Raw genomic sequence first — 27,394 nt, 5'->3', positions numbered from 1 at the left:
AGCCCCACCATATCTCCAAAGGGCTCAATTCCTGGTCCCCCAGCGCATGAGCCTGCCTCCCTTTAGCATATCTTACATATATAAAATGCGGAATCAAGCAGAAAACAAAGATAAGCCAGGCATGGATTCAGTGGTCTTCGTGGTTATCTCCCACCTGGAAGAGAATGAGTATTTAGAGATGGGTGGGAGGAGTAAAGAATGGAGTTTGGTGCATCAAAAGAAGTTGATTTGCCCAACTAACAAGGTGAAGAATTGTGTTGTTCAAAAACGGTTTACTCCCTCTCCTCTCCCAGCTCCATCCCTGGGGACTCCTGTCTGGTTAAAACCTTGATCATATGACTGGCTATAACCTATAGAATATTAGTGGACTCCCTAGAAGTAGGAAGACTGAAAGTCATGTAGTGATTCTGTCACTGTCATTCGGTGCTGTGAAACCAGCACGTCCTACAGGACCTGTTTCCGTAGATGGATACTATGGACAGGAATACCTAGGACAAGACCTTAAATTGATGTACAGTGATCCAGTGATATTCAAGGGAAGAGGGTCTTTTCAAGTGTGACTCACTGAGATCATGTGCTACTGTCACTCTGGCAAAACTGAGCTGACAATGCCTGATATCAAGTACCACAATGAGGATGAGATTACAAACCAGGCATCCATCCTGCTAGGGAAACACCACAATTAAACAGCAGTTGTTGGAGGCTAGAGAGAGGACTCAGAGGCTAAGAGCACTAACTGTTCTTCTAGAAGACCTAGCTTTTATCCCTAGCATGCACTCTGGGTACAACACCACTGCCTAATTTCAGTTGCTGGAGACCCAATGTCCTTCACTAGCCTCCTCGGGAACCCACACATACTTGATGCATGCACAGTCATAAAAATGGAAATACACCTTTAAAAAACAAATTGCATTTGATTTGCCTTTTCAACATGGGGAGATGTGGTGGCAGGTGTGCCTTGCTTTCTGCAGCACCTGCAAGTAACTGTTAGATGTTATTTCAGGTGCTTTTTCCACAGTGAAAGTCTTTTAAAGCCCTCATATTCAAAGTAGTACTTGGGGTCTCGAACTAAATATACAGTTACAAAGTTTGGCAATTAACTGTATGATTTAGGGAGGAAAACCTTGTTCTGAAAAATAAACCTAAGTCAATTATTCAGTTATTTAATTCTCATTTAGAGAATGAGATGTTCCAACACTATTAAGTTATATTGAAAGTGGGAGAAAGCTCGTCTGTATAAAGAGTCAAATTCAATTCACTTACCACGAGAGAATATTAATTTTAAGGAGCAAAATGTGCAAGCAACCAGATTTGTAAAAGGCACATGGGTCCACCCAGAGAAATGCTGGATAAAGAGGTGAGCAAGAGATGCCTCTCAAGTGGCAGTCAGAACACAGGGAGAAGGGTCATGTCCTAGAGTCTGCATTTAAAGCCAAAATTGTATGGTGTCAAAATTATCCTTGAAAATGCCTTAAATGGCCCTCAAACTGTCTGGACCTGGGCCTTTACAAGTTCAAAAGACAGGAATTAATGTCTTTTATTTCAACAGAGCATTGAAGGCTAAGGTCTCATCCAACAGAACAAAGGACAGCAGAGACTATGAAGGGCTTTCCATTTCCTATCCATGTCTTGAGACATGTCCTCTGGTCAGCTCTCCCCCATCTCTCCTCTCCTGTTTTCCCACACACAACATGTACACTGGAAGTTAAGTACATAAAAGTAACTCTAGTCTGTAGGACGTCCATGGAGATGCATCTAAGGTTCACCTGCCATGGTCTACGCAGTATTAGGCTCTCTCTAAGTCAGGTGAAAGACAGATGCACAAACAAGTGCTATAAATGGGTTGGGTCACTCTAGGTGGACGGAAGGTAGGCTTTGGGTGTCACCAGTGGCATTTTCCACCCCAGACTACATGTTAGAATCCCATGAGCATGCAAAAATATGTTGATGCCCAAGTATATAGCCAAGGATCTTATAGAATGACATAAGGATCCTCAGGATAGAACCAGGTAGCCACATGACTTTAGCTCTATGGGTGTGTCCATACACAGCCAAGGTTGGAAGCAGGGATGGAATGCTGAGAAAGCATGTCTGATGTGAATGTAAGAGTCTCAGAGGAATTATCTGTGGATGGTGGACCTTTTGAATGGAGAGAACGTCAGTATTGTAGTTTGGTGTGCCCTCAGTGACTTCATCTGTGCTCTGAATACAGCACTAAGATAATGTTTAAAAACTCCTTGAGTCAAATCAATATTCATCATCATACATGGGCTCATACAGATGTACCCACATGGTTTTATCTTGATGGTGAAGAGTAAGTGACTGGTCTCTCTTTTTTAAGTACAGGCATTAATGTATTCTATCTCTTCATAAGCAGTATGTGTCCCCACCATGCATTTATAGCCAGTGTCATCAAAGCATTCTCCTTTCAGGGCTTTAGTCATTGCATCTTGCAGTATCCATGACATCACAAGATACATGCCACTCTACAAAGGTGCACACACTCTTCTGTACAAAGGGTCTCTTTTAGGAGTGGTTATCCATGTCCACATTGATAAAGAGCACTCTCTCTTTTAAGCTGAAGGAAATTGATTTTGCTCTGGTTGTTCACAAAGGTTGTTGTTTTCAAAGACTCGGGATAAGAGGCGCCATGGGCAGCTAACAATCTTTTAATAGGACTAGATCAAGTTTTCCTCACCCGCTGCGAGCCCTGACTTTTGCAACCCAATGACATGAAGCCAGGCTTTGACAGCATTTTTGCTGTAGGAGCCTCCCCAAGCTTCCTTCCATAAATCGTAGGCTACTTTATTCCTTATTCATTCAACACAGATGTTTTTACAGCTGTAATATATTTATACTAATTCAGAGGCTTGCCATCAAATAAAGAGACCTGGCTCTAATCTGGAAGGTAGCAGAGCCCCTATTTCTGGTGTGGCATATAAAAAAGCTGGCCTTTTCCCCTTACAGTACTCTTTGGAGGAGAAATTTTTCCTAAAATTCAAATGAAGGTGTCATAGTTAATAAGATGGAGATCTCTCTCTCTCTTTCCTAATCATCTCTTCCAAATTGAGGTTTGTAGCTATGAAAAGAGGTGATACCAGGCCCTGAGGTTCCTTCAACATATCACTCAATCAGGTTTCTCTCTCTCTCTCTCTCTCTCTCTCTCTCTCTCTCTCTCTCTCTCTCTCTCTCTGTGTGTGTGTGTGTGTGTGTGTGTGTGTGTGTGTTGTGTTGTGTGTAAGACCATGTGTGCATGCACATGTACACAAACCACATTAGTTCATCAAGCATCCTGCTCTGTCACTCTCTGTGTTATCCCATTGAGACAGTGTCTCTCACTGAACCTGGAGATAGGCTAGCACTCAGCAAGTCTCAGCAATCCTCCTGTCTACACCCCCACAACTCTGGGGTTATGGCTGCTTTTCCAGCATTCTTATGTGGATTTTGGAAGTTCACTCTCAGGCACTCATGAATATAAACCAAGCACTCTTACCCTTGAGTCATCTCCCCAGACCCCTAATCAGGTTCCTTATTCTCAGATCCTGGCCCCCCCAGATTGTCACAGAATTGACTTTTTATCATTAATTTGAGGGTTTTTTAAAATAACTTTTTAATAGCTAATTGCTGTTTGGTCCGTATTGTTAGCAGAATCGTAATTCTGGCCAGCTGTTTCAGTAACCACAGATAATAGACCTAGGGTCTCTTGTAAGGAAGCTATAATCATACTATGAACCACATCCCCCATGGGGCAGGAGTGGGTGGCTAGAGGCTATGGATTTGAGTTCACTTCCCATCTTGGCTGGCAGGATGAGTCAGAAGTTCTGAAAGCATCTTCAGGCTAACCCAATTTCCATCATACTTGCTTTTTAATTGCATTTTAAAGTCTAAATGCAGTTGATTGAAGAAACTGTGTCACCGCATTTAAGGGAACTAGAGCCTTCTTTTTATGGGAATGCAAAAGGATCCAGCAGGGTAATATCACGTTGCTGAAGCGATAGAGGAGAGAAGCCTGGCTCTCCCAGGGAACAAAGACTGTGGACTCACTGCAGGTGCCATGGCTCCTCTGCTTATTGTGTTCCTGGGATCTGAGCTCCCACTGAGCTGGATGATTCCAGGGCCCACCAGGAAGAAATCATGTCTATAGCAAGGAACACCACTCTCCTGAAGAGCAAGGCCAGAGGGGATGCCACACACTCTTCCTTCTTGGCAATCTTTGTTGTCTGCCTCTTCACCAAGCATTTCACAAGTTCTCCCTTGTTCCTTCAAATGCTTTTTCTTGTCATCTAGCTTTGCTATGGTTGCTGTGCTCGATTAACTAGTGCAAGGCTTCCTTGAGGTTGCTCCGCAGTGTCTTCCTAACTCTTCCAACTTTTTCTAGGGATCACTTACTCTCTCTGTACTACAGACATGTTGTTAATCTGATGCATTCTCCACCTTTTACTGGCCTCAAGCCTGTTTTCCACCTCCATCCCTGAACACTCAGCCACCTTGAATTCGATAAATTCCTGCTTTGACTTCTCATCTTCCTTTCCAAGGCTAATTCTCCCATTTGCCTAAAGTAGATGACTGAAAATAATCTAAGTTTTAAAAATATGCAAGGGGAAATACACACACACACACACACACACACACACACACACACATCATTCATCAGTTGGCTAATTCCATATCTATGAGCAACACTGTGGATCCCTGTGACTCTAGTGAAGTTAAATTTAAAGCCAGCCAGTGAGAGAGCAGATGAAGCCAGCTTTCCTGGGAAGCTGCTCAATCTTTGCCTTTATTTTGGCAAGATCAGACTTTCGTGTCTCCCGAATACCTTCTAAACAACTTGTGGGCTCAGCAGGGTCAGTCTTGTGAGGTTTATGTGTTTGTAATGATGATCTGGGGTCTCCAGGAGAAAGATAATTAAGTTGAAGGGAGAATCCAGCTGGTCAGAAAGTTTCACCTTAACGCCTAAATCTCTCCAATGAAATTTGGAGCTAACATCCACATAAAAGAAGCATAATAGAAAAACGAAATACAGGCATTTCAAATGTCAGGACACAGTGGACAGTAAAAGGAATATAACTATAATTTCTTATTTGAACAGGCATGACATGGATTTAGTCAATTTATTAGCAGCACGGGCTGTCCATCAAGCAGGGGTTGGGCAGGAATGGTTTTAAACTTCCTACATAATGTCCCTTCCCAGGTAGTCTTTAATGTGCTGTCATTTAAATTACAGATTCAAATTCAATTTGTGAGAAAACTGTGTTTTTAAAAAGTGTGAGTGTGAGCTTGTAGGGTGTTCCCAATGACCCACTCTGGTGGGGCTTTGACAATGGATAACGTGCTGTGTAGAGCGGAATTGAGGGGAAGCTCTCCTCTCTATTTTACTGTGAACATCAGGCCGGTCTTTAAAAGGTCTTCAAAAATAAGTTTGATTAGTGTGGTGTGTAATTTCCAAACAGGTAGCAAATTAATATCGGGGTTGTCATAAGGACAGATCTGTGACAATAGAGATGAAGGCCGGGAGCTTTGCCTACTAAAATGGCAATTCTTCCTTTTGGTGAATGTCAACAAATGAATATGACCCCAAAAGTATGGACTTAGATCAAAGGCCATGTTTAGCATATGGCCATTGTGGCACTCCTGCGGCCTTTCAAAAGGCCAGTTCCACAACTGCACAACTGTAGCAGCCACTAATAATCTTAAAAACTCTCTCAGCCATCTGAGATGTGACTTCTGATCTAGAGGGAGGGGAAAAAGAGGACTGGTATTTTATAAATATCAATTTTCAAAAATCTCCGATCCAGTGGCATTAACTGATGAGCTCAGGGCAGCTTGGAAACTCCCTCCCTGCACAACAACTGTAACCATGGCAACCTGCATTTTAAAGGATGTCAAAGATGTTTCTAAACACAAGGTGAGCAAAACAGTTTCTACACAAATCTTTACCTGAGACCTTCTGTCTGATCCCACCAGGACATTGGCTTTTGTCTTACTGGGTTTTGATGTCATGCTAGATGATTTCCTGTTGTGGGGGAAATGGCCAACTCCAGACTGTCACAAATCTGAGGTCATTGGTGCCTCTGTGTAAACAAGATTTACCCCTTACACCAAGGCTTGCTGTCAGCCCACCTACCTTTTGAATCTTTGATCCTGTTTGTGTATGTGATGCTCAGAGGCTTCATACATTCTAGAAAAATCAACCTCAACTTCAGAGTTCCCAGGTTATATGCTCATATCTCCCCAAAGTGCTGGAATCGAGTATAAGACTTGGATAATAAAATAGTTTGAATATTGGGCTTCTGTATTTAAGTCATCAAGGGAATAAAGCTACATCAATTGTTTTGATGCTTGCTTCTGTGGTTGTTTTCCAATGAGTCATGCTAATTCTGTTTAAACTGGGTGTTGAAAAAAGAAGCATTCTGAGATAGATTATAACCAAAGATTTTTTTTAGTGACTTGGAGCTAAGAGTACATAGCTTTCAAACAATGGGATACTAAACAGGTGAGAAGTATCTTGACTCTTTCATTCATACATCTTAGCATGGCATCCTCACTTCTCCTACCTACCTGACTCTGTAAGTTATGTATTTGGAGAGTCCACCATTCACCTTGGCTCTCTTCCTTATCCACATTCTTCTTTCTCTCCTCATCAAGCTCTATCACTCTCTCCACTTAGCTCATAGGACATCACCAAGAACAAACACAAACCTTGAAAGTCTTCCTGAAACCAGAGTGTCAGAACCCTGGGATGCTAAGTCAGTAGTCCATGATGGTCACACAGGAGCATCACAAGGCAAAATAAGATGGTGACTGAGCCAAAGACAATCTCATCAGTATCTGTGGGCTCTCTTCTGAACTTAGGAATCCATAGTTTTCTCTACCATGGCCAATTTCTCTCTCCATTTTTTTTTTATTTTAATTCAGAAATGAAGTCAAGTAGCCTGTGTTATTACTGTTTCAGGGATTAGGGCTGTTTTAGAAAGAATTAAAGGAAAAAAATAGGTTAAACTTAAGCCACATCTCCAACATGATTATAAGTTATAAATAAAAATAGAACATGAACAACATTCCAGGCATACCATCTCTATACCTAGGCCTTCATTTCCTGTAAGCTTCTCTTTGCATATAACAGAACACAATCTGTGTTCTATCTCTGCATGTATGAGGACCAGCCACTTGCAAGAAGTTCATTATCGTTCCTGTGGACTTTGTCATGATAGTGTTATGATCACCACCATCATCCTCACTATCACTATCACCACCACCATCATCACCATCGTCATCATCATCATGGTCTTATTGCACCAAATCATTAAGTCTTTCCAACAAAATGCAAAGTCATTTTCTTTTGTACAACTTACAGACCTGAGTTCTAAAGCTTCTGTTTAACACCCAGGCCCCCTCTGCCCACCCCGAATTCACAGCATGAGAAAGAGCTGGACAAACCTTTGTTCTGTTAACCTGTGAGCCTGAGCTTTATCTGATCTTTTCGTTTAATTTCTCCTACCCTACTCTAGTGAAAGCACCTCTGCTCCTTTCTACTGCTATCACCACTATCATCAGACTTCATGATTATGACTTCAAAAAGCTTACTATGTACTCTGCTCAATCCAAAGCACTCTGCAAACATTAATAACTCCAAAATCACATGATCACTGAGCCTTCATGGGTGTCATGCAGCCACACAGCCCATAGCTGATGGAAGAGAAGAAAACACCCAGAAGATTCATCCCAAAGTCCATGTGTTTAACAAAGTAACTGCAGCAAGACAAACTGCTGAAGGGCTAGGGCAGCAAGGACATCCTCATCGTAGGTGATCCTCTGCTGACCAGAGAGGTGGGTATTGTTAGCTTTATTTTCTAACATAAACACCGAGGGCTGGAGAGATTAGACTGCTGGCCAAAGGACACACACACACACACACACACACACACACACACACACACACACAATCACAACTCAAGTCCCATTGACTCTTGATTGAAACATCATTATGCCCAACACCAGGGTATGAGAGCAATGCCTTTAACTTTACTTACCCCTTGTCAGAACCATGGAGAGAGCCTAGCATTTATATTATAATGAACAATTTAGTACAGAGACCTAAGATCTTAAGAATCTGACTCAGAGACATTGGGATTAAGTAGTAACTCCTCCCATGTACCACTATATGGCTTTAGTGAGTGCCTTAAATGGATTGAATGAGGTAGTTCTGGGGAAATAGATAATCCACTGCCAACTCAGTTTCTAACACTAACAAGGACAAGGGATTGTTATAACAAAAGGGTTAGTAAATAGTTCTGCCCAGGAGGGCCAACAGCAAATCCCCAGGTGCCTCTACCTACAGCTGCCTGCCATCTGTTAGGTGAACCCTGTGATGCTATAAATGAGGTGCCAAGGAGGGAGAACATATTGCAAGGTTTTTCATTTCCTATGAACTCCTCTGCTAGGGGTTAGAGTTGGGTCTGCCACTCCCAGCCTCCATGTCTTTTTTCCCCCTCTTCTCTTGTCTTCTTTTGAGGCTATCTATGGTGACTCTGGAAGGACCAGGTATAGCGGCCTTCAGAAGTCAAGGGTCCACTAAGAGGACAGATTAGAACCTTAGTGGAGGTCAAAAGGTATGAGCTGGAACTGTAACAGAAGAGTCATTCCAGTTGTTCTGGGCAATGAGAGCAACCGTCTTGTTTTTGCCTTTAGGTTTCCTGAGGTAGTCATGCTCCACCTCCAGTTGGCTTAGCAGATCTGTGCTACTAACATAGCTAGGAAGGAGCATGTGCCTCTCTCTCAGTGATGGATACCTGTAGCCAATGCTGCTTAGCTACTTCTCACAACATTCTATGTCTTACACAAATGTTCTTATGTACAGATTGGAATTGTATTATTGGAAGTGGCCACCACTGCCCTTCCCCATGTAACAGAAGAGAGAATTGAGACTCATGGTGTTTAAGGTACTTCCCAGAGGATTCCTAGGGAAAGTTGTGACTGAGCAGGCAGGATGTAGAGCTCCAGAACCCTAGGACTACCTGCATAGCTATGTCTCCATTCTGAACTGGTGGCAGAGCTGGACTTTGATAGAGGACAGAGAGTGCTGTGGACAATGACTGGGAAGGAAAAGACTAACAGTAGGCTCAAACTTGGTCTGAGAAATTTGGAAATGCTTTAAAGAAGATTAGAACCAAGAACGATGGCCAAGCCCAGAAAGGTACCACAAATAGAAGATGAGGTACTTCAGTTTGCTCTAGAGAACTAGAACATAACCTAGACCTATCATCCAAGGCAGCCTTCATAAAAAGGCTTCTAATGACAAAAAGGCATCTATTGACAAACAATGCAGAAATGCATGTGCATGCCACATGTAGACATGGTAGACATGTATCTTGAGGACGAAGCATGCACTATGAAGAATAAGACCTCTAGGGTTTGTTGCAATAAAGAAAAGCATCTGTGTTCATAACACTTCCTTTCCAATTTGCTTTTGACCATGGGACCCTTGTATTATGCAAAGCCAGTGGATAGCTGTGGAAACTTGGACATCTTTTAAGGGAGGTTATTGAAGGGCCGTGGCATTCCTTGCCAAGGGAAACGGTTTACTGCTAGAGATTAATGACCACAGAAAGGCAGATAGCAGATGGGGTGGGTAATAACAGTCCAGGGGAAGAATGGGGAGACCTTAAATTGACAATTTAGTCCAAGAAAGAAAGACTGGACAGGAAGCAGATACCAGAAAATATGCTCAAGTCCTAAAGAAAGATAGGGCAAGCTTAGAGGATGCGCATGACAAATGTGTTCCTGTCTGACCTTAGAATATGATTAGATACCTGGAGCTGAGAGGAGGAGGCAGAATTAGAGGTGGGATCTGTAGATTACTCCCTTCACCTCTTCTCAAGGGAATGCTGCGGAGAGGACTGTGAAAGCATCCTAGACAAGAGCCCTCTCCACATGATGCAGAAGAAAGGGCATAGCTAGACAGACTGTGCTAGAAAAGGACAGGACCTCAGAGCAGCCCAGCCAAGAGCATGGTGAGCGCAAAAGATCATTCGGGTTGTTTTGGTTATTTTGAAGTGAAAAAAATGGTTGTTGGGCTCTGCATTATTTGCAGAATGGAAGCATCTCAACCACAGAATATGTGCCATGAACAGTAGGTAGCCAGGCTGGCAATGTGTGGTTCACTGGCTGTGAGGCAATATTCTGGGCAAAAAAGAGGCTTCCATGGAACCCACTTACAGAGGCTGATGCCTGACATTAAGAAAGGAAGTGCCTGGCATTATAAGACAGCAACCAGGTACCGCCCAGTTATGCTGGAGAGGAGAATAGTAGACCTGAGGATTTTGTGTAAATCTTTAATGTAGCATTTAAGCAGGATTAAATCAGAAGGAGAGGGCGCCTAAACGGAAATGCATTTTGCAAACCTGTCAGCTTCCACCTCAAGAGTAATTGGGCCAAGATGAGAGAGGAGTAAACCTAAGCACATATCTAAAGCCACCCAAGTCAACCGATAATTAACCTCTTGATTCCTCCCTTCTCTGTATCCACGATCAGATTTCTATTATCTCAGAAACATTTACACTTCAAGCAACATGAGGAACACAGACGCCCAAGCCAGCTTCTGTTCATTTGCCATTTGATTAATTTATGTGCTAGGGAAAATGTTTCACAGAGAATATAGCCAGTGCCCTCACCTATCTTGTTTCCATGTTTAATATATTCAGGTACATCTGTGATGGCATGTCCCATGCTTAAGACTAACTCTGTGTCTTTCAAAGTTCACATTTAGCTTTGTGTTGATAAAACACCATTTTCCAATTCAGTTTTTTTTTAAAAAAAAAAATACCCATTGGGAATCAAGCATCTTTTACAAAATGAACTGTGAAGGAAACGCAAACATATATTACTGCCATTCATGGGAACCTATTTACGGTGCTGCAAATCTCCCAAAAATAAGAAAAAAATCTGAGCTATTGCCTCTCGAACCCTGTAATTAGCTTTCTAAGATTTCAAAAATTAAGCAGTTGGATTTTCATATTTGAAAATGGCTCTATTTGCTGTAGTTTCAGCTCAAAAGTGAGAAAGCACGTGGAAATGAGTTCAGGATATAAGAAAGGAGGCAGACATCATCTAGATTTTAATGAGCTTATAAAGCTGATTAATATCTTAACCCTGTTATTGGCAAATATGTTTACAATACAACAACGTCTCTACTATTTGAACATGGGCTTTGATTAGGATTAGAGACATGTGTAGGTAAAATAGATTCATAGTTAAGGAACTATGAAGTGTTGGGTGTTGGAGTAACCTAGCCCCAGATGGAGTTATTCCTAAACTGTGTATCTGTGAACATTTTGCTCAACTTTTCTGAGCTCTGCATTGGTACACCATCTGCTCTCTTAAACCTGTCCTACTGACTTCATTTTCCATCATCTTCTCCTTGCTACCTATCCTATCAACTTTAACTTTAGCTGTCAACTCAACACAGGCTAGAGTCATCTGAGAAGAGGGTCTAAATTGAGGGATTACCCAGATTAAATGACCCTGTGGGTGTGTCTGTGAGTGATCCTCTTGATTATAGTTGATGTGAGAGTGTCTACCTCCTGGCAGCACCATTCCCTAGGCAGGTGGTTCCGGGTAAGCAAACACACTGAGCCTGAGCCTGAGCCTGGGAGAGCTGGCAAGCGGCATTTCTCTTTAGCTTCTGTGTCAAGGTCCTGTTCTGACTTCCCACAATGATAGACTGCAACTTATAAGTTGAAAGTGAGCCTTTCATTCCCTAAAGTTTCTTTGGATCAGGGTTTTGTCACAGTTACAGAAAGGAACACAGGATACTACCCTTGCATTGGTTTCTTCTCTCGTTATTGTAACAAAATACCTGGAAAGCAACAACTTGGAGAAGTCTATTCTGCCTCCCAGTTTGAGAGCACAGTCCATCATGGTGCAAAAGTCATGGCAGCAGGAGTGGGAGGGTGGCCGATCACACTGTGTCCACAGTCAGAAAGCAGATAGATGAATGTGGTTGCTCAACTCTCTGGAAAGGCCCTCACTGCCAAGCAGGTATGTGTCTCTTTGGTGATTTTAAGTGCAGTCAACTTGACAATGGCCATGAGCATCACAACAGTGTTTTCAAAATTCTTATCTTCCCCTCTAAACCCCTTTCTCCAACAGTTTTGGGGACACTGTGGCATGGGGTGGACAGTGTGTGTATGTATGATGCAGTAACATATTTGGATTATGTGACTTCTTTGAAAGATCTTGATTCACATACCATTGTTGTCTCCATCATCTTTTCCCCCAGCCATGGTGTGTAATAATCACCACATTAAAAATATTAGTAGCTGCTATTTATGCTTTCCACCATTGTCTGTTGTTTGGTTTTCACCAAAGGCTGAGTAATTGAGCTGGACATCAGTAATTATAGAATTACTTACCTTCTATCCTTCAAAGTCATGGTTGGAACTGGAGAAATCAGTCCCTTCAGCAGTGGGTATGTGACCCCCCATAATGCTGTGCAAAGAAAAAATACTGAATTTGATTCTAACCTAGGCAACATGTGGAAGCCCCCAGGTACCTGACCCTTGCCAGTGTTAACTCCGTGTCTCTGAAATCTGTCATTTTGATAGGTGGAAATGATGAGGTACTAATACCTGCATTTATGGGATGCAGGGGCAGTGTTTCTCCCCTCCCCCCCCCCATATCCTGTGAAGCACAGTCTTCCCTTCCTCTACTTGTACATGGCACCCCCTACTTGCAAAGACTCCGAAATTACTGTGGCTATAAATCTCTTGCCTGTTCCACATCTGTTGGATGCTTGCCAAGTTATTATTGAAATTAATTTTATCTGATGTGTCAGGATACTGATTTTTTAAAGTGTTAGCAGACACAATGCCATTTCTCTTTATGACTTATCCTTTTATTTATACAATTAACATCTATCTCAAGATCAGAGTCATGTTAATACATTCACCGTTTTCTAAATTGCTGTAGCTTAATTTTCACATTCGATTCTTCAATCCATCCATAATTTATTTTCAGTGTATTACTTAACGTCCCATTTTGAAGATTTAGCCTTGAAAATTTGTGTTTTTTTTTTTCTATGAAGTATTTTCTTAGCAATCTTCTCTTGCTGGCTTTTTGAAAGAGCCTTTGTGTAGTGTGACATTTTATAAATTATGCAACAATTTACTGTGAAATGAGCTTGTGTGTGTGTGTGTGTGTGTGTGTTAAAGAGAGGAATAGACAGTGTATGTGTGATGTGTATTGCATGTGTGTGTCCAGAAGCCCAAACATGCACATGTAGATACCAAAGGGAGATATCAGGTAGACTGTTTTGTCATCCTCCACCCTACTCCCTTGAAACAAGGTCTCTCAATGAATCGAGAGCTTGCTGTTTTTCTCAGACTGTAGTCAGCAAGCCCTTGGGATCTTCCTGTCTCCATTCTTTACTGTACAGGAGTTATAGACATGTGCGGTCTTGCCTTGTTTATTTATTTACTTTTTAAATGTGGGTGCTGGAGATTCAAACCCGGGTCTTCATACTTGCTTACCATGGGCTCTTATGCACTGATTCTTCTCCTTAGTCCCTGGTGCCTTAAATTTTTCAATAACACCACATTGTGGCAAATCTCATAGCTGTATAATTCATCCTAAATTGTGTGCTGTTTTTAAAACTACCTTTGTTATTTTGCAACTGAAATAAAAGAACAAATGTTACCATTTTTGCTTGCCCCACACAGTAACTGTCATCTGAATTCTCAAAGCAGAGGTCACACTGTGGACACTAACATCAGTTCTGAGGAGGAAGTAGCACAGATTCAGAAAGTGTAGAAATGTCCACTTGATCAGCCAAGCAGAGACATGGCTGCAAGTCAGTCCCCAGAGGAGCCTTGTCAACTTTCCAGTCCAACATGCTTCATAGTTGCATTTGGCAAACATGAGAAACTAGTGATGTGTCTTCCTCTATGTAAATTCCCTCCACCTTTGAAAGTCTCCTTGGAGCTGTCTTCACACTTAAAATCATTTAAGTCTTGAACATATTTCTTAGAGCATGTTTTAGTGGGAAACAAGAAATTCTTCTATAGGGATGTACACAGATTCCCTTTTTAAAAAATTATCATTATTATTATTTATGAGCAACATTGCCTAGGTGCCTAGGTCTAATTTTTAATTAGAATGTATTTGTTTTATTTATTTATTTATTTATTTATTTATTTATTTATTTATTTATTCAGTTTTACTTGGGGGGGTGCATGCCAGAGTGTGCTTGTGGAGGTCAGAGGACAATATGTGGGAGTCAATGCTTTCCTTTTACCAGTCTGGTCCCTGGATAGGACTCAGGTTGTCAGATCTGACAGTGTCTTTACACTCTGAGCCATTTTACTAGCACATAATATGCATGAATTTTAAAGGCTTTGCTGATGAGGAGTAAAACATAAGGCTGAAGAATCTCTGACATAGTGATGATATGAATATAGCATGTGCAGGCATGTGCAGGCATGTGCTCACCCTGATGGGACCACTTCCTCAGATTGCTGTTCCTCCTATCTGCTTTGACACAGAGCAAAACAGACCCCATCATTTGTCCCAAAGGCAAAATCAGCATGCCTGTCTCAAACTCATCTCCCCTCCTTTCTACTCTCTCCCACCCAACCCCTGTCTGCCAGCTCCAGCCTCATCTGCCCTTTTTTATGAAGAAAGCTATTCTAATAAGGTCATCTGTTCCATTAAAAGAAGCTGCCTATAAATAATCCCCATGCCCCAGCCCCTGTGCCCACACAGTCCCTGATACAAGCTAAGTACCCTGTAAATTTTGAAACATCTCTGTCTCTATCTTCATTTCCTTGTTTCTGTCTCCAATTTCCTATAAAGCCGCCATGGAGTTTAGTGACACCACATGCCTGCAGCAGGCTTGTTCCCAAGTGTGCGTCTCCCCTTTACTAAGAATATGTTTGTCTCTGTGAAGCAGGAAAACTATGTTTGCATGTTTGAAAGCTGTCTTTGTATGTATATATTATGGATAGATATGTAAATTTTTATTGACATATACTCATTGTACACAGTGATAAGATTCATAAAGACATGTTCATGCATGTTGTCTTTCTATTACTGACATAAAAACACCATGGCCAAGGCTCTGTTTAGAAGGGAAGCATTTATTTGGGGCTATGGAACCTGAGGGTAAGAACCCATCAACATCATGGCAGGGAAGCATGGCAACAGGCAGGCATGGTGGCAAGAACAGCTGAGAACTCATATCTCAAATCACAAACAAGAAGTGAACTGTGAAGTATAGCCTGGTGATCCTTTGCTCTATGTCTAAAATCCATATATGAATTAATACATACCATGTTTGTCTTTTGTGACTGGATTACCTCACTCAGGATGGTTTCTTCAAGTTCCATCCATTTGCCTGCAAATTTCAAGATTCCATTGTTTTATTGCGCAGAGTAGTATTCCATTATGTAAATGTACCACATCTTCTCTATCCTTCGTTCAGTTGAGGGGCATCTAGGTTGCTTCCAGATTTTGCTATTACAAATAATGCTGCTATGAACATAGTTGAACACGTCTTTGTTGTATGGATGTGGATCATTTGGGTATATGCCTAAGAGTGGAATTGCCAGGTCCTGTAGTAGACTGATTCCCATTTTCCTAAGGAACCACCATACTGATCTCCAAAATGGCTGTACAAGTTTGCACTCCCACCAGCAGTGGAGGAGTGTTCCCCTTTCTCTACATCCTCTCTAGCATAAACTGTCATTGGTGTTTCTAATTTTAGCCATTCTGGCAGGAGTGAGATGGTATCTCAGAGTTGTTTTGATTTGCATTTCCCTGATGGCTAAGGATATTGAACACTTTCTTAAGTGTCTTTCAGCCATTTTGGATTCCTCTATTGACATGTAAAATAAAAAAAAATAATAAATATATTTTTAAAAAAAGAAGTGAACTGTGACTGTCTGGAAATGTTGGAACCCCAGAGCTAACCCCCCAGAGACGCATTTCCTCCAGCAAGCCCACCTCTCCCAAGCACCTCCAAATAGCTCATCTAATGGGGACTAAATACTCATAATTATTAAATACTTCCCATTTTGATTTTTATGTTACATGTATGGTGTTTTTGTTGTGTGCCTCATGCATACAGGCCCACAGAGTCCAGAAGATAGGATAGGTTCCCTTAAAACTAGGGTTACAAATGGTTATAAACTTCTATGTGGGTGCAGAGAATTGAACCTGGGTCTTCTGGAAAACAGTGCTCTTATCTACTGAACCATCTCTCCAACCCTATGGGGGCAAGTATTCATATGTCTGAGAATGTAGGGACACTCTCATTGAAGTATACCATGTACTTTGAACATGTTCACCTCTACCCTCCCCATCCTCCACTTCCTGCCATTCTCCTTTCCCACAGACAACATAATTTTTACTTTAATGTCATAGACAGATAGGTATTATTTGATGTATCTACATAAAATCCAGGATCCACAAACACAAACAATAGAAAACCTGTGATGTTTCTTTCCCCAAGCCTGACTTCTGTTTAGCATGGTGGTCTCTGATAACTGTACACCATTAGGCAGGATGATGGAAGAGGACCGACCTCTTGGCATCCTTCCCACAAAGGTTTTGGTACTAATTCAAGGGCAGATTAACTTGTGGTATTAAATGTTTCCCTTGGGATGCAGAGTGGAAGAGGAGGGAAGAATGAATGGTTGTCATAGCTGTCACAGTAATACATCTCACAGTTGCTCCAACTCTCTTTCATGTGAAACTTTTCAAACTTGTTAGAAAATGGAGCCCAGCAATAGCAGATTTTCAGTGTCCAACTTCAGGGCCACGCTGAGTTCCAACGGTGAATTCACAGAGATTACAAAGAGAATTAATATTCAGAGCCTTAGACTGGGCATGTGTAAATAAGGGTAGTTATAGGCACTAGTCCCATGGGATCAGGGAAGGACTAAGTGTATCAACATTTCCAGCATCTCTTGCTTGACACTGTCTACATTAAGATGAGTTCTAATCTTGGCAGGTAGGAAAGCTGGTGATTAGCTTTGCTGTAGAGCAGTAGTTCTCAGCATTCTTAATGCTGTGGTGACCCCCAACCATAAAAAAATAAAATAATAATTACTTATTTGTCACTTCATAACTGTAATTTTGTTACTGCCATAAATCATAATGTAAATATATGCTATGCAGACTATATGGTATGTGACCCCTTTGAGGTTGCAACCTACAAGTTGAGAACCACTGTTGTATAGGGGTGCAGTTATGATTGACCTCGTCCTCCCCAAATCCTTGTGTTGAAGTCAGTAGTACCTCAGGACCTCAGCATATGGCCCTATTCAGAGACAAGTCTGCCTATTTAAATTGGGGTTACTAGGGTGGGTCCTGGCCCCATGCCATCAATTTCCTTATGAAACAGGGAGATGTGGAGACAGTCTCAAACACAGGCAGATATAAAGAAACACAGATGAAGATGAAGGCAGAGGACAGAATTAACACAACAACAAGGCCTGAAATGCTGAAGATTAACAGAAAGCCAGAGGAAGCTGAGAGCAAGGCAGAAGCAGATGCTCCTTGGTAGTCTCCAGAAAGACCTTGATCTAGCTTCCAGCCTCTGGAGCTGGGACACCATCATGTTTATTCTTTAAATCACCCATCATGCACCATTCTGTAATGTGATCCCTAACAAAGGTGGAAACTAATGAAAAGCAGAGATGGCTGCATAGCTCCAGTGCAAAGAAGGTCACCAAATGATTCTATGTACCAAGATTCCTCTGCCCACCCCCAATCCTCATTGCATCTGCTGTATGAGCTGTATTCAAAAGCAACCCCATGGGATGGTGCAGGGGAGGATGGGGGAACATGTGTCTCATTCAGTGATCGACCAAGTCAGCTTCTTTCTGCACCACCATGGTGTCCCTCCTACATGTCCCAGGATTCATGCATGCACTGGTATCCCTGAATGGAAATGACCATTGTCAGGGAAACTTCCTGTCTGTGGTATGACTGTCAAAGTGGGCAGTCACCACTTCCCTCATTAGACTAAATACCTTATGTGGAACCACACAGTTCTCAAACTAACCAGTCACACGTGTTTCCATGTGTCCAAGGCTCGGGGTATAACCTCTTCCTGGTTGGTGCTTATAGCTAGCATGCTGTGACTCTAGTATTGAAACTCTGATGTTCTACCCCTGGAGCTGGCTTGGAAATGCTTATATTGCTGGGCTCCTTGTTCTCAGAAGCCTGCAAAGCACTCTGTGGAAGCGAGTGGGAGGGAGTATCTCTGTTGCACTCTGCTGAGCTTTTCTAATGCTCTGTTTGGGGAAACTAGAGCCAGCAGCATCCCCAGGGTGTAGTGAGCCATGTGGTCCATGTTTAACATGGGCGGTCTCTTGAGACGAGTATTTCATAAATAGATTTTCCAGATAAAATAGAAGGCCCAGTAAAGTCAATTTTCAAATGAAATATGACTAATATTTACGTATCAGTGTGTCCTCAGGACTGCATGAGAGGCAGTATAATTTAAGATTTAGTCATTGTTTATCTAAATTTCAATATAATTGAGCATCCTGTTTTTGTAGTCACCAAGTCTGAAAACCAGGATATAAAGAGGCTTCTAAAACTCTATTTCTCCCTCTCTGTCCCCCTCCCTCTCTGTCCCCCTCCTCCCCGTCCCTCTCTATCCCTCTCCTCTCTGTCCCCCTCCCTCTCCCTCCCTCTCTATCCCTCTCCTCCCTGTCCCCCTCCCTCTCTGTCCCCCTCCTCTCTGTCCCCCTCCTCCCTGTCTCCCTCCTCCCTGTCTCCCTCTCCCCCTCTCTCTCTGTCCCACTCCCTCTCTGATAATGTGACATTTTGTTTTTCTCTAGGAAACAGACTAAAATTTGCTCAAACTGAGTTTCTGCCCTGTACCCTCCCCTGTTGCCTCCTCATTCACCTTATTTCTCTTTCCACCGCCAGCACAGTTCCTTCTGTGCAGTGTGTGTGTGTGTGTGTGTGTGTGTGTGTGTGTGTGTGCGCGCATGTTTATTCATGCATGTGCATGCATGTGTGTATGTGTTCAGCATATATATGTATACATGCATATTTGCTTATGTTCATGCATGTGTGTATGTGTTCAGCATACATATGTATAAATGCATATTTGCTTATGTACATGCATGTGGGTATACATACGACAGGATGTACATGTGTATTTGTGCACATATGTATGGAGGCCACAGATGGATGCCAAATGTCTCCCTTGACCCCACTTCACCTTAGTTTTTGACTGAACCTAGAGCCTATTGATTGTGCTGGAATGTTTAATGAAGAGCCCCTGGGATCTGCCTGACTCTGTGTCCCCAGTACTGAGATGATAGATGTATGGCACAACACTTTTTTATTTTAATTTTAAATTTTAATACATTTTAATTAAAATATAATTACATCACTTCCTCCCTTTCCTCTCTCTAGACCCCCATATTTCCTCCATCCCTTCCTTCCCATGTCCTTCATCTAGAATTGATCTCTTTTTATTTGATTATTATTGCTATGTATGTAAATATATACACACAAATATATAACCATAACCCACTGTATCCTCTTATGTTGCTTGTGTGTATATGAATGCATATAAATATGGTTTCAGGACTGATGCCTTTGTATTTGATAAGCAGTTAGGTAGCTCATCCTTGGGAGAGCTCACTCCCCCTTTTTCAGTAGTCATTAGTTACCTGCAGGATTTTGTCTAGGGTTGGGACCGCATGAGATTCTTCCCTTCCATGTAAGCATGTCAGTGGATATTGTCATTGTCTTGTACATGCAGCCTTTCTAGGAAAGATCCAAACATGTACCCTCATGCTTGCACAGCAAGCATCTTACCAGCTGGGTTGTATCTCCAAGCCCTGATTCCTATCTATAATGACTTAGCACCTGCCACTCCAGGTCCAGGGGACAGTGACATCCTTGGCTGTTTCCAAGTAAACATTACACCAACATGCAGAGATGAGGCCAGACCACAGTAATCTCCTTCCAGTTTTGATCCAAGAAAATTAGAGGGATTTACAGGTAGGTGCAGGTGCAAAGGAGACCCAGCGCCGATGCCTGGAAGTGGCTTCATAGGAAATCCCACTCTGTTCGGTTCCTGGGTAATCAGAGGCTTATCCAGTTCAGGAGAAAATGGGTTTCTGAAAAAGATGGAGGCAGTTTGTAACTGTCAAATCACAGGAGCATGACTGGAATCCCAAGTCCCATCACACACCTCACTCAGAATCCATCCCTTCCTATTAGTGCCACATCTAAGGACAGCACATAGAAGCTTCCGGAAGCCCTTACTTGGCATTACCGTTGTCTTCCTAATAGACTCCAGTTACCTGGATCAGTGTTTCAGTTCCTTCCTGATTTGTGAGTTAAAATCAACAGTCATAAAAGAACACTCAAGGTTCAAGGACTCAAAGACCTGTCAGCCTGCACTTTACAATTCCTACCTTGGACAAAGGCCCTCCCTGCTGGTAATTAGATTCTTAGTTTAGATCCCAGATCTACGGTGTCTAGCGTCAGTAACCTGTAGCTTCTTAAATGTCCATATTTTCATTAGTTAAAATCATATAAAACATAAGCTTTAGTTCCTCTGTCACACCGGGCACTCAGTAGCCTCATATGGCTAGTAGTCACTCTATTGGACAGCCCTGTGGCAGCTTCTTGCCTCACTCTCCGAAAGTGAAAGAACAGTGCATTTGATTTTTGGCAAGAATACCATTTCAATTTGGTTTGGAACCAGAACTAAGAAAATACTTCTAAGACATGTGGATTATTTGGGGATTTTATACAGTGCTGTCCAGATAGTTAATCAATGTACTAGCTTGGTTAAAGATAAAATTTATGATCTAAGTCTCCAAGGTAGGCCACTTTTGAAGGCAGAAACACCCAACTTCAATTGGTTTAGCTCTATTTCAGTGTGGACACTGGGCAAGAAGAAAGGAAATCAAAAACCTCGGTTCCAGAGTAGCTGTGTAGAGTGGAAGGCACCATGGGCAGACCAGCCTCCTGGTGTGAGCTGGGTAGCTACTAAGTGACTGAGCAAATCACTGCCTTACTAGCCAGCCTGTTTTTGTTTTCAAGGAGAGATCATGAATGCAGTCCCCCATACCACAAATTATGCAGTCGAGTTTCCCTGCATTTGGGGAAATCGCAGGGGACAGCACACAGCAGATGCAATGGGTGGACCTCACCCTGGGAAAACCACCTACTTGATCATGGTATCACCCCTGCCAAGCAGATTTGCACATAAGAAAATGCGGAAAATATAAAAAGAAAGAAAAACCTGCAGCAAAAAAACTACCTTGTGGTCTGACAATTCGCCAACCATCAAAGGCTTTATGGAATCATACACTCCTGCTTAGCACTCACACATGCACATGCACACACAGACACACAAACACACCATTTTAAATATAATTTCTCTAAACACCCTCAACTTGGAGAATATCTCTAGTTCTTTCCAAAATACAGAATTGAAATGCCCACTTTAAACAGGATTGAAGTAGATAGACATTAATTTTAGGCACTAAGACTAGTGTTTTGTGAAAAGGAGACACTAACGTCAACCCCTAAGGCTCCTTTCTGTTCCAAAGCTGTCTGATTCTTGGATGGTAGTTCTTGTGACGTGACTTTTGGGATCTTAGACTGAGAAAGCTCTATACTTTGGGCAATGATATAGTCACCTTAAAAATGACAAGTCATACCCTGGGTGCCATCATAGGGTGTGACCATCTGATAGAACTGTCTGTGATGAAGAGTCACTTCTCCATCTGCCCATCCAGCAAGGCAAGCACCAGTCTTATTTGGCTGCTAAGCTCCATGAAATGCAGCTGGTGTGATTAAGAAAGTAGTTATTTGGACTGTTTAAATATTAGTAGCCACATGGGTCTACCTTTGGGGGCAGAGAATTTTTGAAAATACAGATCCCTAAAGTACACACATCTCTGACACCACAATTTTTATCTAAAATATAGCAATTAAAAGCATAAGCCCATGTCATGTTTTCTTATTTGCTTCAGACTTCCTTTCTGCGGTCAGTTCCTCAAGAATGAGGTCAAATCCCCTACTCATCAGTAACAGAATTCCTCACATTTATCTAAGCCAGCACATAGGATGAGTCCAGTAAATGTATTCACTAGAGGAAGACACTTTTCTCAATGCTGACTCTGCCCCGAGAAATCATCACATATCCCCCAATTCAAGCTACTCAACCAAATGTTTGCTCATCAGTTGGGGATCCCAAATGCAAGACAGCATGTGGTACCATGTGTGTATCAGTCAGTGTTCTCTAGAGGAATAGAATGCATGGGATGGCTACACATGTGAAAAGTTGAGCATAGAAATAAGAATAGTAGAGCTGGAGAGATAGCACGGTGGTTAAGAGCACTATCTGGCCTCTGAGGGAACTTGAAATCAGGTGCACATACCCACATGTGCACATAAGCTAAGCGTACCTATAATTAAAAGTGAGATAAATGCTTTTTAAATAAATAAAAGTGGTATCAGGGTTCTAGAATCTAGCTCTCTCTATGTAGACAGTTAACTGCCATGCCCTTGAAAAGCTGGTTGACTTCTTTCTTCTGCAAAGAGAAATGGGAGGATCCAATAGCAATACATTGATGGTTTGGACAAAGTGGCTCTATCATGGTGGTTCCTCTGTACAAAGTAACTCGTTGAGCAGTACCCTTGGCCTTTCCCTTAGATACCTCCACCTCCTTTACAGTAATCAAAACTATCTCCAGACATTATCAAATGGCTCCCTGAAGGCAAAATCACACCACACCACAGCCACTGAGAGTCAATGACATCACTCTTACTCAAAGTTCCCTCCACCACTGATAATCGAACATCTGACTTGGGCCAATAATTTCTAAGCACCCAACTTCTCGGGTATGTCATACATGGCCATAGAATTATAAGAGTGTGCCTAGGTTCTCCTGGATGTCACTCCGGTCTAATTATCAACTTAATGCTTGGATCATTGGGCCATTAAAATGCTGTATTTCAATTCAATCTTCTATTTTAAAAAATGGTTACCCTGTGACTTTTATCTGTTCTGGGACTGATTTTATTTAAACGGACCATATAATTTCACCCACTCCGTGTCTGCAAATATCACTTCATAGCTGAATGTCAGCATGCCTGCTAATGACCCTTACAATTGTAGCTGTGTCTACAGAACCCACGCAGCCAGAGGCAGGAAGGCTTTGTCTGTGTTCATCTTCCACTCTTTCCCTGAGTAAGACTTTTTATTGGTGCTCATTATGATACACAAATAGCCTGCCCTGGATCCTTCATGTGTTCAGTTCACTTCCCCCTAACTTATTAATGTAGCCTCTAGATGCCACAGAGAGGCACACACTCACTGTAAAAGGAAATGCATGTATCATTGCCAAATACTGAGGGACCTTCCTGGGAAGTGTGTGTTCTCAGACCCTGAGTTATTATGACTTGGTCAGTGCCTCCCTCTTTCTTGGTGATAGGACTGGGCACTCACATGAGAGTTGTGATTGGGATTTGGTAGGACGTTTAAGCTATTTCATGCCATGAAACATAAGCTGACCTCTGGGATGTACAGGTCCCATTGAGAAAGCGGCATTTTCTATTGGACCCCAATACTCACTCCTTGTGTTCCACACATTGGCTGGAGCTTGGTTACTAGTCCATCAATTCGTCCAACCAAGTCAGATCAATCCTATCATCACTGCCATTTTACTAAGAATAAAAAGGGGCTTCTTGGGACCAAGTAGCTAGAGACTAGACTCTGCCCTGAAGATTTCTGGACTCCTCATCCTTCTGTTTCATAACTTTCCTCTAGATTTAGAATGACATAGTAACCACATATTTTATTTTTGAAGGAAGCATTCCTTAACATCTGCCTAAAAGGTGATTCAGCACAGATCTTATTAAAGCAAGTTAAGGGCTAGAATGATGGCTCAGCAGTTAAGAACATGCACTGCCCTATCAAAGGACCAGAGTTCGATTCCCAACACTCAGGATGGATGCTCACAAATATTTGAAACTCCAACTTCAGATGGATCAACACTTCTGCCCTGTCTGGTACCTATATTCATGTGTTCAACATACACAGGGGGGGATGCTTATAATAAAAAATTGTTAAAAGCAATAGGTAAAGAACAATGTAAGGGTTTTTTAAATTTTTTTATTTTAATTTTAATTTTTTGGTTTTCCAAGACAGGATTTCTCTGTATTGCTCTGTAGAGCAGGCTGGCCTGGAACTCACAGAGATCCACCTGCCTCTGTCTCTTGAGTGCTGGGATTAAAGGTGTGTGCCATCAATGCCCAGTAACTAATATTTCTTATACATGGGGGGTGGTGGGAAATTACCTACCTCCTGGATGTCACTGTGGGCAGGCTGAATCTGTAGGTTTCCAGTAGTTTGCTGTTTGTAGCTTCCAGAACATGATTTCCTTCCCTTCAACATAGCTTTGTTTTTAGTTCGTGAGGGAACACACTGGTGGGAGCCTGGTGATTATCACATCTTTAAATTTCATTAGGCATATTGTAATTTTGAAATGAGATTTCTTAATAGCAAAACATTCTCTCATAGCACAACTCTAAATCAATCAACATTCTTGATGGGAACTGCAATTGTTTTGAGACAAGCTTGTTTCTCATGCTGTATTCTTTGGAAGGAATAGATGCAGTTGAAAACTGGGGACCTGTGATGTGGGCCCTTCATGAACACGAGGTTAAAAGAAAAAAAAGCAAACAATCTCCTCCAGCAACTTTCCTAAGGAACATCATAATCTGTTTGAGTTTGAAAGAGTTTTAAAGTATGGGACTGGCTTAAGCAATGAAGAGCATTGGATTCAGTCCAGGACTCAATCTGTCAGTGACTGCGTGGCTGAGGCCAACCCTGACTTCCTTCCTTGTATAATGTCCTACCTCTCACACCTCTTCTGCTCTTGTCTGAAAAGGGCTGCTGCAGGCTTGGATGTGTACATTGTACATCCTATGTGAGACGTACAGGGTCCTGCATCCTTCCTCACCACACAACTGTCCAGGACTCAAGTCCTGTCCTTGCCTTGAGAGGCATACACATCAGATGATGTGTGCCAACTTTAATTTTAGAAATGTTGTCACCCTAGGCACTGGTTCATTAAAACAAATTTAAACCCCTGAATCCATAGTGCCATCTTTTGTTCGTTTCTTCTTTCACAATTTACAATAAAATAAGGGGATTTCTTATTCTAGGATAAATAGTGTTATTAATAGCAGACTCTGTCTTCTATGAGCAGCTGATACAGTACATTTAAACATGTGAATTTTAATGCTGACCATTTAACAAATACATTATTTGAGTATATGCCTGGTATAAAGAAATAAAACATACATTTTCTTCCCCACCCACACTGGGATGTTCGCAGCCATTTCTCAACACAATAGTGTGTTTAAATGAATTGCTCTATTGACTGAATCTTGATCCTCCTGTCAATGCTTGGGATAGAAATAAGTGGACAGAGAGTTGGGAGCCATTGTGCCTGTGGCTGGCTTTGTGCTGAGTGAAATCTGAGGCTCAGCAATCAGCTAGTGCTGGAGGAATCGGTTTCTCTGTTAAAAGTACATGTTTTCTGCAATGAGCCCCAAACAGACCAGGGAGTTTGTTGAGAGCATCCTATGCCCACTGTCACATCTGAGTTCACTGAGCCTATAGTGGGATCCAGCAGTTGCCCTGGATGATACTGGCCCAGGTACCTAGTGACTCCATGATGATTCTGCTGCCTTGGTCAGTGCCAAAAGCCCCATCGACTACTGTAAAGCTCCTCCAGCCACAGCTGGGGTCACAATACTTGACTCGTCTGCATTTCTTCAATAAAGCAAAATCACCCCTTAGTCAGAGGTGCTTGAGCCAGAATCTTACGCTAGCTGATTATATAAACTTGAAATAGGGAAAATTGAAAAAGGGTGAGTGTTGACAAGAGGTGAGGAGGCTGAATGGAAGCTAGTAATTTTGTGGGTCAGAGGTGCTACACCTAGCATGCACAGAAGTCTTTTAATGTCTGAAATACTAGTGTGTGTCTGTGTGAACATGTGTGTGTGTGTGTATGTTTATTTAGATGTATGTATGAATGTCTATATGGTATGTGTTTATGTGTATTTGTGCAAATGGTATGTGTGCTCATATGTGTGCATGCACATGTATGTATGAATATTTATATAGTACATGTGTATGTATGTCTGTGCATGTGGTATGTGTGTTTGTGTATGCACATGTATATGTATTGTGGATGCTCATATAGTATGTGTATATATGTGTTTGTACCTATGATATCTGTGTATTGTGGTATTTGTATGAATGCATGTAGTGTGTGTTTTGGAGATAGAAAGGCAGTCTTCCTGTGGACTCCCAGTGGAGATATTGACTTTAGAAAGATGAGAAAAAACCTTTGCCTGTGATGTAAATAGAAGCATTGAGACCCTGAGGCATTCCCCATCTCCTAATTACTTGAACCCTGGCTAAGCCACCTCTGAGCATACTCTAAACACATCACAGGGTTGTCATTGTGTTTTGGGAGAATATATGCCAACTGTATATCACCTGATACTTAGCAACCACTCAAGAAGTTGTACCTTTGACCTTGCCACTAATGCACAATATCTCTACACCAAACAAGAGCAATTACATGTGATTTTCTTTTCCAGAAAGGAAGGGATGACACACTCCTGTCCCTGCCCATGTCCTATCTGGATACTCTGCAAAAGAATGACAGAGCCTGCTTGATGCTGAAGGCTCTGGTCTCCCACTAACAAACAGTTTGAAGGGAATCTGACATTGTTTTAATTCCAAGTTATACCACTGCCTCCTTCATCTTGTCTTCCCTCTGCATGGGCTTGCTGAGCTCTGCTGGGATGTAGCTCATCTGTGAAATCCTCTGGGATGATTCTGTAAGGTTTTCAGCTGGCCATGCATGTTTGTTTCATGATCTCTACATGTTCAGTGAAACCAATCCTGTTGAGAGTAACATGTTGTATTCTAGAGTCTAAGGACACTAGAAAGCCACCATTGGTCTGTCATGCATGATCAAAGAATTGCATTTAAGAATTCACACTTGAAACTCTAATTACAAATGGATAACATTTGTGTGAGCTCTTTGGGGTTTGCAGAACATGTCAGTTCTATTTTCCCATTTAATCCTCAGTTAGGACTCCGAAAGTCAGTGGCCCTAATGGGAATGAGCCAAAACCAATTTCAGAGTGTAAAATACACAAAATCATCAAGTAAAAAGAGATGCATTTTCTCTAGTCACAGGGGAAAATTGTCTCTTTTCTTGAAGATCTCCCTTAATACAACATAAAATCATTTGCATATCTGCTTCAATCTAGTCCCTGGTTCTAGTTTTTTCAGTGTAGCTGGTCAATTGTGGCAGCT

At 41.9% G+C, this 27,394-nt stretch overlaps 1 protein-coding gene and 1 non-coding gene across 2 annotated transcripts in view; one reads left to right on the top strand and one right to left on the bottom strand.

Annotated features, from left to right (window-relative positions):
* The window catches only part of Cdh13 (cadherin 13), a 967,076-nt gene that overhangs the window by 477,743 nt on the left and 461,939 nt on the right, over positions 1-27,394 (top strand). The window lies entirely within an intron of this gene.
* On the bottom strand, positions 21,079-21,242 carry LOC127234839 (U1 spliceosomal RNA). Its single transcript, XR_007835656.1, has one exon. It is a non-coding gene; the product is annotated as a U1 spliceosomal RNA (small nuclear RNA).

The sequence above is a fragment of the Phodopus roborovskii genome, unplaced genomic scaffold (assembly GCF_943737965.1).
Source record: "Phodopus roborovskii unplaced genomic scaffold, PHOROB, whole genome shotgun sequence".
NCBI lineage: Eukaryota > Metazoa > Chordata > Mammalia > Rodentia > Cricetidae > Phodopus > Phodopus roborovskii.
Note: the sequence above shows the minus strand (reverse complement) of the source record. Positions and strands in the feature narration are given on the sequence as shown.